At 35.8% G+C, this 14521-nt stretch overlaps 1 protein-coding gene across 2 annotated transcripts in view; it reads left to right on the top strand.

Moving 5' to 3' along the window:
• The first annotated feature begins 9019 nt into the window (after positions 1–9019).
• Positions 9020–14521, top strand: part of LOC116847171 (dopamine N-acetyltransferase-like) — a 22821-nt gene continuing 17319 nt past the window's right edge. Inside the window, exon 1 of one of the 2 annotated variants that reach the window (XM_032821892.1) lies at positions 9020–9176. The gene's annotated coding sequence lies outside the window, so the exon portion shown is untranslated. Of the gene's footprint in view, positions 9177–10263; positions 10429–14521 lie in introns of those variants that run through there. The other variant, XM_032821893.1, reaches the window with a different exon arrangement.

The raw sequence follows: 14521 nt of genomic DNA, 5'->3' as shown, positions 1-14521 counted from the left end.
TTAATTCTCAAATTTTTTAAATATTTTTTAAATATTTAAATTTTTAAAAATATTTTTCATTCTTTAGCTATTTTTTCTCTCAGTGCAGAGTCAAGAATGCCAAGCGTAAGTATTTTATCGCGTGTCAAGCGCTTAATAATTCGTGCGACTATTTCCCTCACGTCGATAAGTCAGGGATAATTTCCGTTACGGGGTGAAATAAAGATATTTTCCAAACAGAAATGCTTTTTTCTGTGTAGATTTTAAAGATACAAAACTCGTGCGTACGGCAAAAAACAATATTTTCCATTGTTCTTCAAACGTAAATTCGGATAGATTCTTTTCGTACGAGAAATTACGAAATTCACGATGGATCATTATTTTATGTTTTCAACAGCAAGAATTGCATTAATATATAATTTAAAAAAAGTTAATTGTAAACACACACTATTATTAAAGTGTAGATTTTATTTTTGTTGCTTTGCGAATTGCAATTAAGCAGGAAATTAGACGAAACATACGAGGACGATATGCAAATGCTGAACGAAGTAACACATCGCTGAACCAAACTGTTTCCGCGTACGATAGTCCAACTTCCGAAGCGCAAAGTACATCGATTATTGTCGTTGTTTCGCCGCGGCGTTAATCGAGCATTCGCATAATCCCGCTGATCGAACTGGTTACACGTTACGTGCATAGTTTGACGTTCGAGATACATCCGGGTAGAGCGGTGAAGCAGATCGTTTATCAAACAAGCGTATATTTTGTAACGGCCGTTTCGATCTCGCAATGAATTATGTATTTCATCCATTCTGATTTGAAACTGTTTATCCAGCAGTTCGCTCGAGAAGCAAGTGATTAAAAGACGGTAAAAACCGAACGGCAGATATTAAGAACACATCTAACATCGCTGATTACACAGAGAAAAAAGGATACTCTTATATGGAAAATATCTTTATTTTTGACATGTTACAACCTTCGAATGAGATTATATAAACGAGGATAAGTTACTTGCAAAAATATATTTTATATAATTCAACGCGCGAAGAAAAATCTGTGTTCTTGTCACGCAAAAATATTTTTCATTAAAAGAAAGGTATATATCTATAAATTATTGGATTGAGATATTTTTGGAGATTATTTATTGGAGATGATATTTTCAAATATGTGACATTTAAATGTGTAACTTTCACATATGTAAACAATTTAATATGTGCTACAAACGTGACTATGTTTTCCTCTCCATTAATAATAATCCTATTCAATTGAATAAATAGCTTTTTTGGCATTTAGAACACATCAACTATCACTTTACTTATTATCGTTGGAACCAATATGATTTCTCAAAAATTTCATTGCGACGTTAGTATCCCGGCTATATCCCTTTGGTGCCAAATATAAAACTTTTAATTTTTTTGCTATCACTACATTATATTAATGTATTTAATGAAGTAAAAGTAAAAAAAGTTGTAAAACAAAAAACAAAACTGGTGAAAGCGAAAGTGTTAAAACTGCGCAAGTAACTTATTTTTGTTTAACACTATGTAGTTTTGTTTGAGACAATATTAGCATACCAAAAATAAAGATATTTTTTAAACAGGAATATTCTTTTTTTCTGTGTATATTCTAAAGATACGAAACTCATGTGTATGGCGGTGAAAAAGGCGATATTTCCCGATCAACTTCAAACGTAAATTTTAATTTGAATAGTATCCTTTCATACAAGAAATTACAAAATGCACAATGAATTATTATCTTACGTTTTTAATAGTAAGAATTGTATTAATACGTACGATTAAGAAAAATTCATTGTACACACACACACACACACACACACACACACACACACACACACACACACTACTATTAAAGTGCAGATTTAATTTTGTTGTTTCGCGAATAGTTTTAAAGAAAAACTTGAAGCTTTCTCTTATCATTCAAATCTTCAATCTGGAGACATGTGATGTAAATGTGATAAGGCGGATTTCAAATTGATTGTATTGCCTTTAGGAATAAGTTTTTCAAGTTCGATTTGGAGTATCGGGACACCTTTGAATCCTCTTTCAATTCCAACCACTTCTTCTCTTCCTTTCATCGTCTAGAATATTTATTTCTTTAAAAATAAAAAGGAAAAAATATAAGAAGGAAATTAATTTAATTTATATTATAAATTAATTTATATTTTATAAATTAATTTATTTTTTCCCTTCAGTTTTATCGATGGTATATTGTTACTTTTATAAAATGATGCATGAGCTTGCATTGGGTCACAAATTTTCACGAAGAAAAAGATTAGCGAACAGTGCAGCGTATTTCATTAACCATATACATTAAAAAAAAAACAACTCCGTTAGACTGTAACTGTATTTTTTGTCACTAGATGAAAGCTAGATGAAAAACTTGGTGGGAACAGAAAGATTCCTATAGAAAGTTTCCACTCTCAGTTATTTCAACTAAGCTAAGTGTTCGGACGAATGTTTCTAATCATAGTAATAGAGATATTGTTTTGTCAACAAGTTTTTCATCTGCTCCCTATTCAGTTAGCCGAACTGAAATTGTTTTTTTCTTTTCATATGTTGCGTCTCTTATCGTTACGGTACATAATATGATATTATGGTAATTAATTTTAACTATTTGTAACGAATCAGCGACACTTTAATTATTCATAAATGTTACGGACATGTACGGATTTTTTTCCCTCTTCGTTTTTTATCTCTTCGTAAGCGGAGATACGGCTCAGACTTCCGCGATTAGGAAACGCTTCTGGTCTGATGTCGGACAAATAATTGCCTATCACGCGACTGGACAGGGAATACGAACGTTTGTTATTAAAAAATTAAACGGTAAATGTGCCACGTCCACGCACCGTGTCCATACAGTACCGGGAATGATTAACACATGAGACGTCAAACGAAAAGTGGCATATCGAATAATGAGTTTAGTAATTTATTGATGTACAAGTATTAGGACCTTAACTTAGTTTCCGCCCGCAAATGTTAGATGGCAATGCAAACAGTTCTAGTAGTCATTACTAACGAAACAAGTAGTTTGTGATTAATTTCGACATTTCTCGATAACATTCAATCAGCATACACAATTATTTTCCTAAACAACAATTTCTTTTGCTTTGTGAAAAATGGAACGCGATAAAGTGTTTTTTCGACATGTGCTTTTGCACTATTTTGATTTGAAAAAAAGTGTAGCAGAAGTTCATCGATTACTTGAAGAAGGTTATGGTGATCGAGCTCCATCACATACAACATGTAAAGAGTGGTATAGACGATTCAATATATTTGATTTTGATGTCAATGACAAACCACGCTCAGGACAGCCAAAAAAATTCCAAGACGATGAATTGCTAGCATTATTGCATGAAAACTCGGCTCGAACGTTACAAGAACTTGGAAACGAGCTAGGAGTTACTGAAGCAGCTGTTTCCAAACGTTTACACGCCATGGGAAAGATCCAAAAGGAAGGAAGATGGGTACCACATGAATTGTCTGAAAGTGCCATTCACAACCGTTTCAATATCACGGTTTCGTTGCTTGCCAGGCAAAAAAAGAAGAGTTTTCTGTGGCGTATTGTGACTGGCGATGAAAAGTGGATCTACTACGACAATCCCAAACGCAAAAAATCATGGGTAGACCCAGGACAACCATCAACATCGCAGCCAAAACGGAACATCCACGGTCATAAGGTAATGCTTTGCATTTGGTGGGATCAGCAAGGAGTGCTGTACTACGAACTGCTGAAACCAAACGAAACTGTTACTGCCGATGTCTACAAATGTCAATTGAACAAATTGAATGATGAGCTGTTGCGAAAAAGACCAGCAATAGCGAGTAACAGGCGCAAAGTTATTCTCTTACACGATAACGCTCGGCCACACACTGGAAAAACCGTCAAAGAAACACTGACGCAGCTCGAATGGGAAACTCTTCCTCACCCAGCGTACTCACCAGACATAGCGCCTTCTGATTACCACTTGTTCAGATCGATGCAGCACGGCTTGAGTGGTACACGCTTCCGAAATGTTGAAGAAGTGCGAGAATGGGTGGACGAATGGATTGCTTCGAAACAAACATCGTTTTATCGAGATGGTATCGCCCAGTTGCCAGAAAGATGGCAAAAAGTTGTAGAAAGTGATGGAAAATACTTTCATTGAAATAATTTAAATAAATTTTTTACAATAAATGCTTTTTCTCAGTATTTTTTGGGCGGAAACTAAGTTAAGGTCCTAATATCAAGTATAATTTGGAGTTTATGTACGAGGCAATTAATCATAAGAGCTATAATTATTCTAAGCACTATAATTATTCTAATTCACTGCCATTACATTCACCCTCCACATTTTATTGCTCGTGCGCGGCCGCGATTTGTATAGATCATACTTGCAACCATTAATTAAATTTGCACCAGGTATGCGACAAATTTACATATAATTATCCATGGATATTTTTCACATTTTATTATTTGATACATCACGCCGTCGTATTACGTCGCATTATTTCGCGAATGCTGGACAAAGCGCGTCCTCACACGCAAATGCGTGACGCAGATATTAAGATATCCGTTGCATCTTCCTGCGTTTTCTCGATAACGAACCGAGAATGCGGGAGTGACGTGACTCGACAATTGCAGGTATTTCTGCGCTGTCTCGAGCCGTTGAAAGAGGCGGGAAATGGAAATCGGATGGTACAATGGTTAAGTCCGCGCGCGCTAACGTAATAAGGCGATCGAGTGAGTCATGTCGCAATCTCGATTACGCGCGGCCGTTAACTATTATGCGGAATGATCGTATATATCGACAGACCCGCGCTCTTTTCCGTTCGTATCTTATGCATGCTGTTGTCGTAAAAGTGTTGCCGCGGATATCAATCTTTCCCGTCCAGCCGAGCGGACGTTCCTCGCCAATGGGACGGAGCCGGCTTTGAAATTTGAGATTCAATGCCGACAAACGCCGGATATTACGCGCGGGCAATTTATCGACACCTGTCCTGGCATGAGTCGAGAGACCAGCGAGAGATTGTTTATCGTCACAAAGACGTCGCTCGAGCAAATTGCGCGTTATCGGTGTTATCGCACATCCGCCGGTAATGCGCGAGATGGGATTCGCGGAGAGACTCATAGAGGAATCCAAAGGGGAGTCCGAAGGAGAATCCGCTATGTTATCCAATAACGGACAACGAGGACGGGATCGGCGTGGATGTCAAGGATCGCTTAATCCGACATTACGAGCCGACATAAATAGCAAATCCACATGACAGGCGCACGTAGGACGCGTATCTTGTGCGCAAGTATGCGCGCACTGCAATCGCTTGCAATGAGAGCCGATATCTACGAAAAATAAATCTCGCCGCGCAATCAGGTCAATTTAAACGAGACGGACACGCAACGGCCTCTCAGTCTCGTTACGATTCAATGGCTCTCTAATAGCGACGAAAGTATTACTAATTGTGAGATCTCTCGACGACGATTAAATTGCACGTGCAAGCCGAGAGAAGAATTACGCTTAATCGCGTACGTATATCAGGATACTATTATTGCAGATCCACGGTACACCTGGCGAAACATGATACAAACGTATGGACGTGCAACGAACGACGTTTCGCACGTGCGCGCTGTTTATTTTGGAGAACTCTCTCTCTCTCTCTCTCTCTCTCTCTCTCTCTCTCTCTCTCTCTTTATCTCTCTCGCCGCAAGCCACACATTATATACATTTGATCTCACGTGATTCGTGTAAAACAGATTTGTTTTGTTTACACGTGGATGTACAAAGAGAAATGTCGTTGTCACATACACGTGTGACATTGACAGCACAAACGTGTTAGGCAAAATCGAGAATTTCGAGTAAAAGTGAACTTTTGAAGTGAGAGATCGGTGCGTCACACACGTGTAACGCTGGTAGCGTACGTGTTAATCACGCTATGTTGGTCAATGCCGATTAAATGCGCTCACCTTTTAATATCCGCTCGTATCAACGCGAGTTCGCCGCGTCACAAAGCATACACTTTGACACTTTGAGAGAAAAAATATTTCAACCATCCTTCATGTGGCGATACTCTAATAACATATTTACTTAAATAACTTTCTTTTATTTAGATAAAATAAACAACTGCTTTTATAAAAAGCTAAGAAGAAGATATTTCCTTATTTGAAAAATATTTTATATTAGTATAAGTCACTATTTTCTATCACTTTACTATGTATTCTATGTTTGCTAAGCGTCTAATAAAATATTTCGTATACCCGTGTGTCGATTTAGTATACTGCTGTTGTGTTATCTGGGCTATTCGGCATCGAATTCATAAATATCATTTTTAAAATGCTAATATATGCTAATATAATTTATGAAAATGTACGAATTCTTGAACTCATTTTACATGAAAAATAGACACAGTCGTGTTATTTATCTACATATTTGCCCTTTTGTGACACACAATATTTGCAATGTGATTTTTTGTATGGACAGTGAAATTCTACTGTCTCCTACGATAGAACTACCGTGCTAAGGAAAAAAGTGATTAACTACATTTTCCTTCAAACTGAGAAAATCGACGAAAACTGTTTGCTTAGAGAATCGTAATGGAAAAGTAAATCTCTATGAATACAAAAGCATGTATTGGATAAATCGGGTACGCTTTTTTTATTATGCAATAAAAAATTAATTTTTTAAATATTTATTACTCAAAAGTGCACTTAAGGTTTTTGCTTTTTGAAAATACAAGAGGAAAAAGTCGCAAAGTGACTTAATAGTTTTCATTATAAGAAAATCGTAACTATGAAAGGCTTTTCTTTTGTAATAAGGATTGCGCTTTACCAATGCTTTTGCCAGAGAAGAAAGCATTAATGGATGTTGTGATCTTTTTTGTCAATTACGGCTTTTTTCTGGCTATTTTGTCATATTCGAAACTTTTATTTAAAGTTAATCCGTTTTTATTTCAGTAAATAATAATAATTTTTAGTTTTTATCAATACAGTTGGACGTAGTTCTTTGTCACGAATCTATTAGTATAAAAAACTCATTTTTCTTAAAAATATGACTTAACCACTTTTTTCCTTGGCAGAGAAGTATACGAATACTACCAGAACATTGGTGAAGAATAACAGAAAATGGCAATCGTCTGATTAATGAACAATCTATTTCCATTGAATGTAATGAGATCGAATTTGACTCAACACTTGCACCAAACTTCTCAACTGACCCAACGGAAAAAAAATCTGTAATTGAACGAGTCAACGAATACGACGATGTATTGCTTTTCACTGATCGTTCGTTTCGTCATTTTCTTTTTTTATTCTACTGCTCTCACACTTACGTCAATAGCACCGATTTCGATTGGAATTTTGCTGCCGGCGCACAGTGGAGACAAATAGAAATTTACTGTTCAAAAATCGCTAGAGACCACAATTTTATAGCAACTAGAACAATAATATATGCGCGTGCCACGCGCGCGCCATATAGCTGATAAAAAACAATAAAAAATGTAAAATAAAAATAAAATGAAAATTAAATTAAAATATACTTTAATTAATTAATAATTATAGGAAGAGACACGGAGAGACAGGAAGAGACGGGGAGAGACGGGGAGACACAGGGAGATGCAGGAAGAGACAGGGAGAAACAGAGAGAGAAGAGAGGGAGAGACAGGAAAGGCAAGGAAACACAGGAAGAGACAGGGAGAGATAGGGAGAGATAGGAGAGGCAGGAGAGACAGGGAAAGACAGGGAGAGACAGAGAGAGACAGAGAGAGACATATCTCTTCTGTATTTTTTTTCGTGACCTAACCAACGCGATGACAGCTATTTGCCTGGTAATTTGACAGGCGCAAACGACACGAAGCAAGCAGCAGCCCACATAAAGTGAGATAAGCGAGAGAACCAATCAGCATCGCGAAAAAGCGGCAACAATTAAATCTCTTACATGCTTTCTTTTACATGCTTAAAAAGGATTATCAAGTTTTGTGAGCCACTCCAATTGGGAAACTTTCCATCTTTTCGCTGCACAGTACAGTGTACTAAGATTTTCAGCATCGCTGATTACGAATCTGATATAAAAATCAGAATTTGGCAGTTGACAACTGCTGATCTCCTATCGACATAAACAAAATCATTATGTTTTAACACAGTATATATGTTGCAATACAAAGTCGTTCAACATAAATGTAAAGTCAATATTAAGATCTAGTATTTAACAGTTGTCTGTCAATCTCATAGCCGATATGAAAAAAATGTATCTGTAGCACAAAATATGTCAAGTATATTAGATTTAGGTTTAGGTTGCTGAATACGAACTTAGTTCTTATTAATATCGCAACATTTAGAAGAATTAAAAAAAAATCAGGCTCGACAGTGTTTTCTCTACATTAATCTATTGATTAATGTTTAACCCTCCGAGAACACACCTATTTTTTCAAGCATAGAGTACACTCTGGGTCAATCTGACCCTACACTAACTTTGAGGGTCCGCCATTTTAAAACGACGTGTGCGATTAGCTTAAAAAAATTTCTAGATATACCTGAGATATAGAAAAATCACGTAAAATAAATTAAAAATGTCGTTATAATTATTAACATATCTAAAAAAATTCTCAAAAAAAATTTTTTTTTGTAAAAATTGTAATTTACAAGAAACAATCGTACCCAAAACTATAGATAGAGGGCGTCAATCCCGCCAATTTTCAACATATTCATGATCAACGTTGAGGTAAGGGTCAAATTGACCCTTATGTGTTGACCCAGTGTGTTCTCGGAGGGTTAATTAACATCTAATTAACGTTAATTGATTAACGTTTAATTAAAAAAAAATCATCCCGACTACTATAAAATTGTGGTCTCTAGCGATTTTTGAACAGTAAATTTCTATTTGTCCCCACTGTGCGGCGGTTATCTCGTCGAACGAGCATCCGTCGATGCATCGCGCGACTCATCTCGAGTGTATCAGGGGAAATTGTTCCTGATCGTTCGTCACATAGAGATCTCGCTTCCTAATCAAATTTAATGGAAAAATAGACCAGGGGAGAGTCTCGCCAGCGTATTATGTCGCCAGATAGTAATGACTCTCCCTAATGCACCATCATCCTTCTCACGTTGCCAGTACGCAGTTGGCTGCGCTGCACGTTAAAGGTGACAGTGTGTATACATCTTCCCCCACGAATTGGCAATAAACGGCAGAAAACATTCGTTCTTCACGATAGGTATGTATGTATGACAAAGTACAGTATGCAAGACGGTGAAGAGATCGTCACTGACGTGACAACACGTCTCGCTAAGTTCCAACTTTTTGTCGAGCTTCACGCCATATGTTTACGCATTTCTCAATTGTCGATCGCTATCACGACGTTAGTGCATAATTAACATTGTTTTACGCGCACTCGCGCTCGCATGCCGAGACGGGCGCAAGCACGTAAATCCAAGCGTGTTATTTTGGCTAAATCTCTTTTCGCACGCTTCTTACCACTCTCAGTCATGACATTTAACACGTTTGAACGTATTAAATTATAATTTACATTGTAAATTGAACATGTTAAACAGCTTGATTTAAAGCCGTAAGAAGCGTGTAAAAAAAGCTTCAGCTGAATTACGTGCTCTCTTAAAGTGAATCAGTGAATAGTCACTGATATCAGTTATAAATATAACACTGAGCAGTTTTAGTGCTGCACTTATAGCTGCAAATCAGTGTATATTTACTACTTTCAATGATGTTTCACTTTAAGAGATTATTTATGTGTTTTAAACCACACATGGATTTACAGTGCATTCACGGAAATTGATGATTCATGGATGCTGATTTTTCGTCGGGACATATTTGCGACGAGAGAAAACGTCTCGTGTTTTCATCGGATGAACGAACATAGTTGATGCTGAAGTCTCGCTGGTGTTATTATTTCTGTTGTTGCGTGAACACGATATCATTTTATCCTATACGAGGAGCAATTTAAATATAAATCTTGATTAGATCTTTCTCTCTCTCTCTCTCTCTCAATACATAGAATGACACCGAGTTGTCAGCGTGATCTATTAGTAAACAACAATCGATAATAATCACGAGCCGAGAATTACATGAACATCGCTTTTTCTTTACATCACGCGTCGTATTACACACATTGCTCATGTTCATTCAAGGCCTTTACCCGCCGCTCCTTTCTAAAACGTGAATTTAATAAATACATTATAAATGATACTAATATTATACATTAAGATGAAAATAAAATAATCAAAACATACGTTATTTTACATTTTTCTTTTGAAGTTGTCGAATATAATTGGAATGTTAAATGTTAGAGAGCGTTAGTATAGTATATAAATATCTATTCTAGTTATATCTAACGCGCGCGACAATGTCGGTCATTGGCGAATACAAACGCAAGGAACGCGTTATGTATAAGCGACTATGCCAATAATAACTTGTGCCGAGCATCTACGTGCTACACAAATCGTCAAGACGAGGTACATGAAATCAAGGTTCAAATATATAATTGTTTTAGAGTGCTATATGAGATGTTTCTTTCAATTTGTATGATAACACGATAATTAATATATCCTTTCATTTTACTTTCATCATGCGGACACCGACTGCTTTGTTATTAGACTGAAAGAAAAAGTGTGTGAAAAATAACGAATATTTATTTGGCGGGTACTAATAATATATTTACTTAAATTTAAATTCTTTTATCTAAATAGAATAAACTCTTGCCTGCACATAAAAAGTTGAGTTTTCGAGAAAATGTATGTTTTTTATTTAATATTTTATATCAGTATATAAGCAAAAATGTGTTATTAGTGTATTCACTGAATAAATATTTCTTATTATTTAGATATTTTTTCTCATAATATAATAATTTTTCAGATTTAATTGTGTGGGGGGGACATCGATTTTCATATTAGGATCTACGAGCCTATTTAAAAGATTGCGTTCACTAGACGCAAGTGTAACGATCGAACGTGTCTTGACGGTGACGCAAATATTGTTGCGGAACTGTCAATCTGAATAAGACTTGATTAGATTCAATTCACACGCATTAACAATCAATTGAGTAGCATTACGTGCTACAACACAATAACACTCATATCGACGTGATATACAAGATAGTTCACACCTGCCGCGACTCCTGTCATTCGCAAATTCTCTGGTCGATTTATTAGTCATCAAGATAGACTTGTTTAGTCACTGAGTCGAGGGGTTGCCGAAGAAGTAGCATTCCGTCAAACCTCCGTTGAGGGAAAGCGAATTCAGAATAAGTGGAAAAATCCTCAAGCAGAAAGCAAAAAAGCAAAAACCAGTCAGGACTCGCACTGATTAGGTTAAGTGGTAATCGACAGTTTCCGCTTTTTACCGGCACGAGTTCTGATTGACTTTCACCTTTCTGTTTTCTATTTTTCTACCAAGGTGTGAATTCTCCCTTAGGCGACCAACTCGACAGACCTTGCGCCATCATACCGGCCGCTCTGGCGCGATTACGCAACGGGATACATGCGTCACGTAAGTTGTTAATGCGGACTGACGTTTCATTGAACGATAAAGACTTATCTGGACGTTCGACACCACGGCTTAGTACAATGCCACCCCGATAAACTTCCGCGCGCTGTTCGTACTTGTCGATAATAATGCATTCATCGTGATGCATCATCAGAGAGCGAGTGCAATCTCGTCCGCCGCTCTCGGCGTGTATCCCGATTCCGCATTTCGGTGCGACGCGAAAATTGAGTTCGCATCTTGTCGCGATCAGCGGCTACGTAAATTTGGTAACGTGCGTGACGCACAGCAATGCGCGAATAAAGTGGATCATGGCTATAGTAGGAGAAGAGAAACTAGTGCGTCGAGGTTTCCGCACCCGTGTTATAACTTGAGAACTAACTAACTTATGTTCAAGAACATAAACTGTCAATGGTTACATTCAGAGAACGGTTATGCAACCGTTGGAGAAATGTTGGCTGAACACACATTTGATCTGCGAGTGCATTCTCAACATACTCAGTAAGTGAACGCTATTTTCCTGCGTAGTAGTGGAGAGGTAACTGCAAAATGGTTAATGTAATATAATTCAGGGATCTGCGAAACATACACTGTATGTGAGAAAAGTATTTGAAAATTTGTTTATAGAATATGAAGTTTATTTCACAGAAATAAATTCTCAAGTACACTGTAAAAATTGATGTGTTAAATTTAACATTTCATGTGTTCCAAATCATCCACTCTCACTTATGTGTAAATTTATCACAAAACAAATGTGGTAAAAAGTAACGCGCATAATATGGAAAAAATTAACACAAGAATTTAACACTTGAATACCGTCAGGAATCATAATTTATGTTAAATTGACATATGTATAATGTTAAATTAACTAAAATAAAACGTTACTTTAACATTTGAGAGAAGTATTAGTCTACGGTTTTGATGAAATGAAAATGTTAAATTGACATAATCTATGTCTGACATATTAAATATGTTAATTTAACACAACCTGTGATTTCTAACGGTATTCAAATGTTAAATTCTTGTGTTAATTTTTTTCATATTATGCGTGTTATTTTTTATCACATTTGTTTTGTGTTAAATTTACACATAAATGAGAGTGGATGATTTGGGACACATAAAATGTGTTAAATTTAACATATCAGTTTTTACAGTGTATTTTTTTCTCAGGTTGATATAATCGGTAAATACTTGAAATAATACAGTTGACTTGTGTCGAATTGATACCATTTTTCAACATTGCATGCTTCAGTATCCTCACATTTCGCAACAACTCGATTTTTCGCGTTTGCGCACGCCAGAGCAAAAGTTACTTCAGATTCTTTTGAGACGTTAACTTTGCACTATCCTAGTTTTCAAACTAGTCGAGTTGTGCGACATTGCAAACGAAGATATTTGTCGATTAGGTGCGTTACAAATCCTTTCGCAGGTGCAGTTAAGTGGATACTTGATTCTTATGCAACGCTAACACACGCTTGCCAATCTCGCGTGATACGTGACGAGCACGAATAATGTTAATCGCCGAGCTCATTCAGACGGATTTCGTTCGCATCACGCGATCTTGAACGTGCGCAAGCACGTGCTCAAAGTCAATGACTGAAGTTGAAGGATATCAGGCGCCGACCTTTACCTGTCACGACCGCTTTCTTTCACGGCGTATTGCGAAACGAACGCGGAAGTGTGATGAATGTGTCGAGCATTTTGCAAGTTGGCGTATTTTTTAATTAAGGCTCTTAAAAGGAAAATTTTCGGAATATTTTACACAGAAAAGAAAGGCACTCTTGTCTGGAAAGTATTTATATTTGTAACATGTTAATCATCAAATGAGATTACACAGCGTTAAACGAAGATGATTACTTGCAAGAATATATTTTGTATGGTTTTCAACGAAGATCATGTGTTCTTATTATTAAAAAATAATGCTCATTAATGGAAAGTACAAGCTAGAGGATTGAGAATATTTATATGTTTTTAAATAAGCGTTATATGCTCCAGGTTACAACATATATATCTACTTAAAACTAATATATTATATAATACAAAAACTAATATAAAAACTAATATTAAAACTAATATACACAAATGATAATCATTGTTTGTCAAATATACATAAAATTAACAATCATTGTTTCATATATAAGCAACGATATATAATTTTGTTAGAAGAATTTTAAAGTTTTAGAATTTGACAATGATTGTCTTTTTATTAGAATATTATTTCATAAGAAGTACAATATGATTATTTTTATGATAATGATATCTTCTTCATACATTTAAAAACATCATATTTTCAGTTAAATATTTTGTGCTTTTCACTAATGAAAATTAATTTTCAAGAATAAAAATACAGAATATTTTCAAGAATAAAAATACAGAATATTTTTCCTCTTTGCAAATCATACAAAATATATTCTTACGAGTGACTTATTTTCGTCTAACGCGCGCTGCGTAATTTGATTTGGAAATTTCACACACAAAAAAAACTACATATAAAAAATAAAGATACTTTCTAAACAAAAATGTTCTTTTTTTCAGTGTACAAACGTGCTTAATCGTTCCTAAGAATCCCTTTATGGATGTATTTCATTTTATTCAATGTACTTTTCAAACCTGCATTTCTCGTTTCTGACATCATCAATCAAAAGTTCCACGGCGAGTGACCAGGAGTCTTAAAGTATTATTTCCTTGAAAGTACACTAAGAGAAAAGAATGGTTTACTTAACTAAAATTATACGAAGGATATCTAATTAGCCTTGTATCGATCGCTCGATAAGCACGTAATTATGCCGCGGCTTCGTGTAATTTTGCAAAAATTTGTATTATCATACGTGGAAAACTACATCCACTAGTTTTCCAACGGCTTTCCATCGAGACATGTCGCGCATTATAGTAGATCAGTTATACTAGGGGCGAAATCGATATTCTTGAAGATATTTCTTTATCATAAAAATTTGTCAATTCGCGAGAGTTCGCAAAAGGTATGTGCAAGTTGACTTCCAAGTTATGCGAGAATAATCTAATTCACATGGAGTATGTTTCGAAAAAAATGAAAATGAAGATTTGATA

The sequence above is a fragment of the Odontomachus brunneus genome, unplaced genomic scaffold (genome assembly GCF_010583005.1).
Source record: "Odontomachus brunneus isolate Ranch 3 - 2012 unplaced genomic scaffold, Obru_v1 Obru_scaffold_074, whole genome shotgun sequence".
NCBI classification, from domain to species: Eukaryota; Metazoa; Arthropoda; class Insecta; order Hymenoptera; family Formicidae; genus Odontomachus; species Odontomachus brunneus.
The sequence above is the reverse complement of the archived record's forward strand: the minus strand, read 5'-3'. Positions and strand labels throughout refer to the sequence as shown.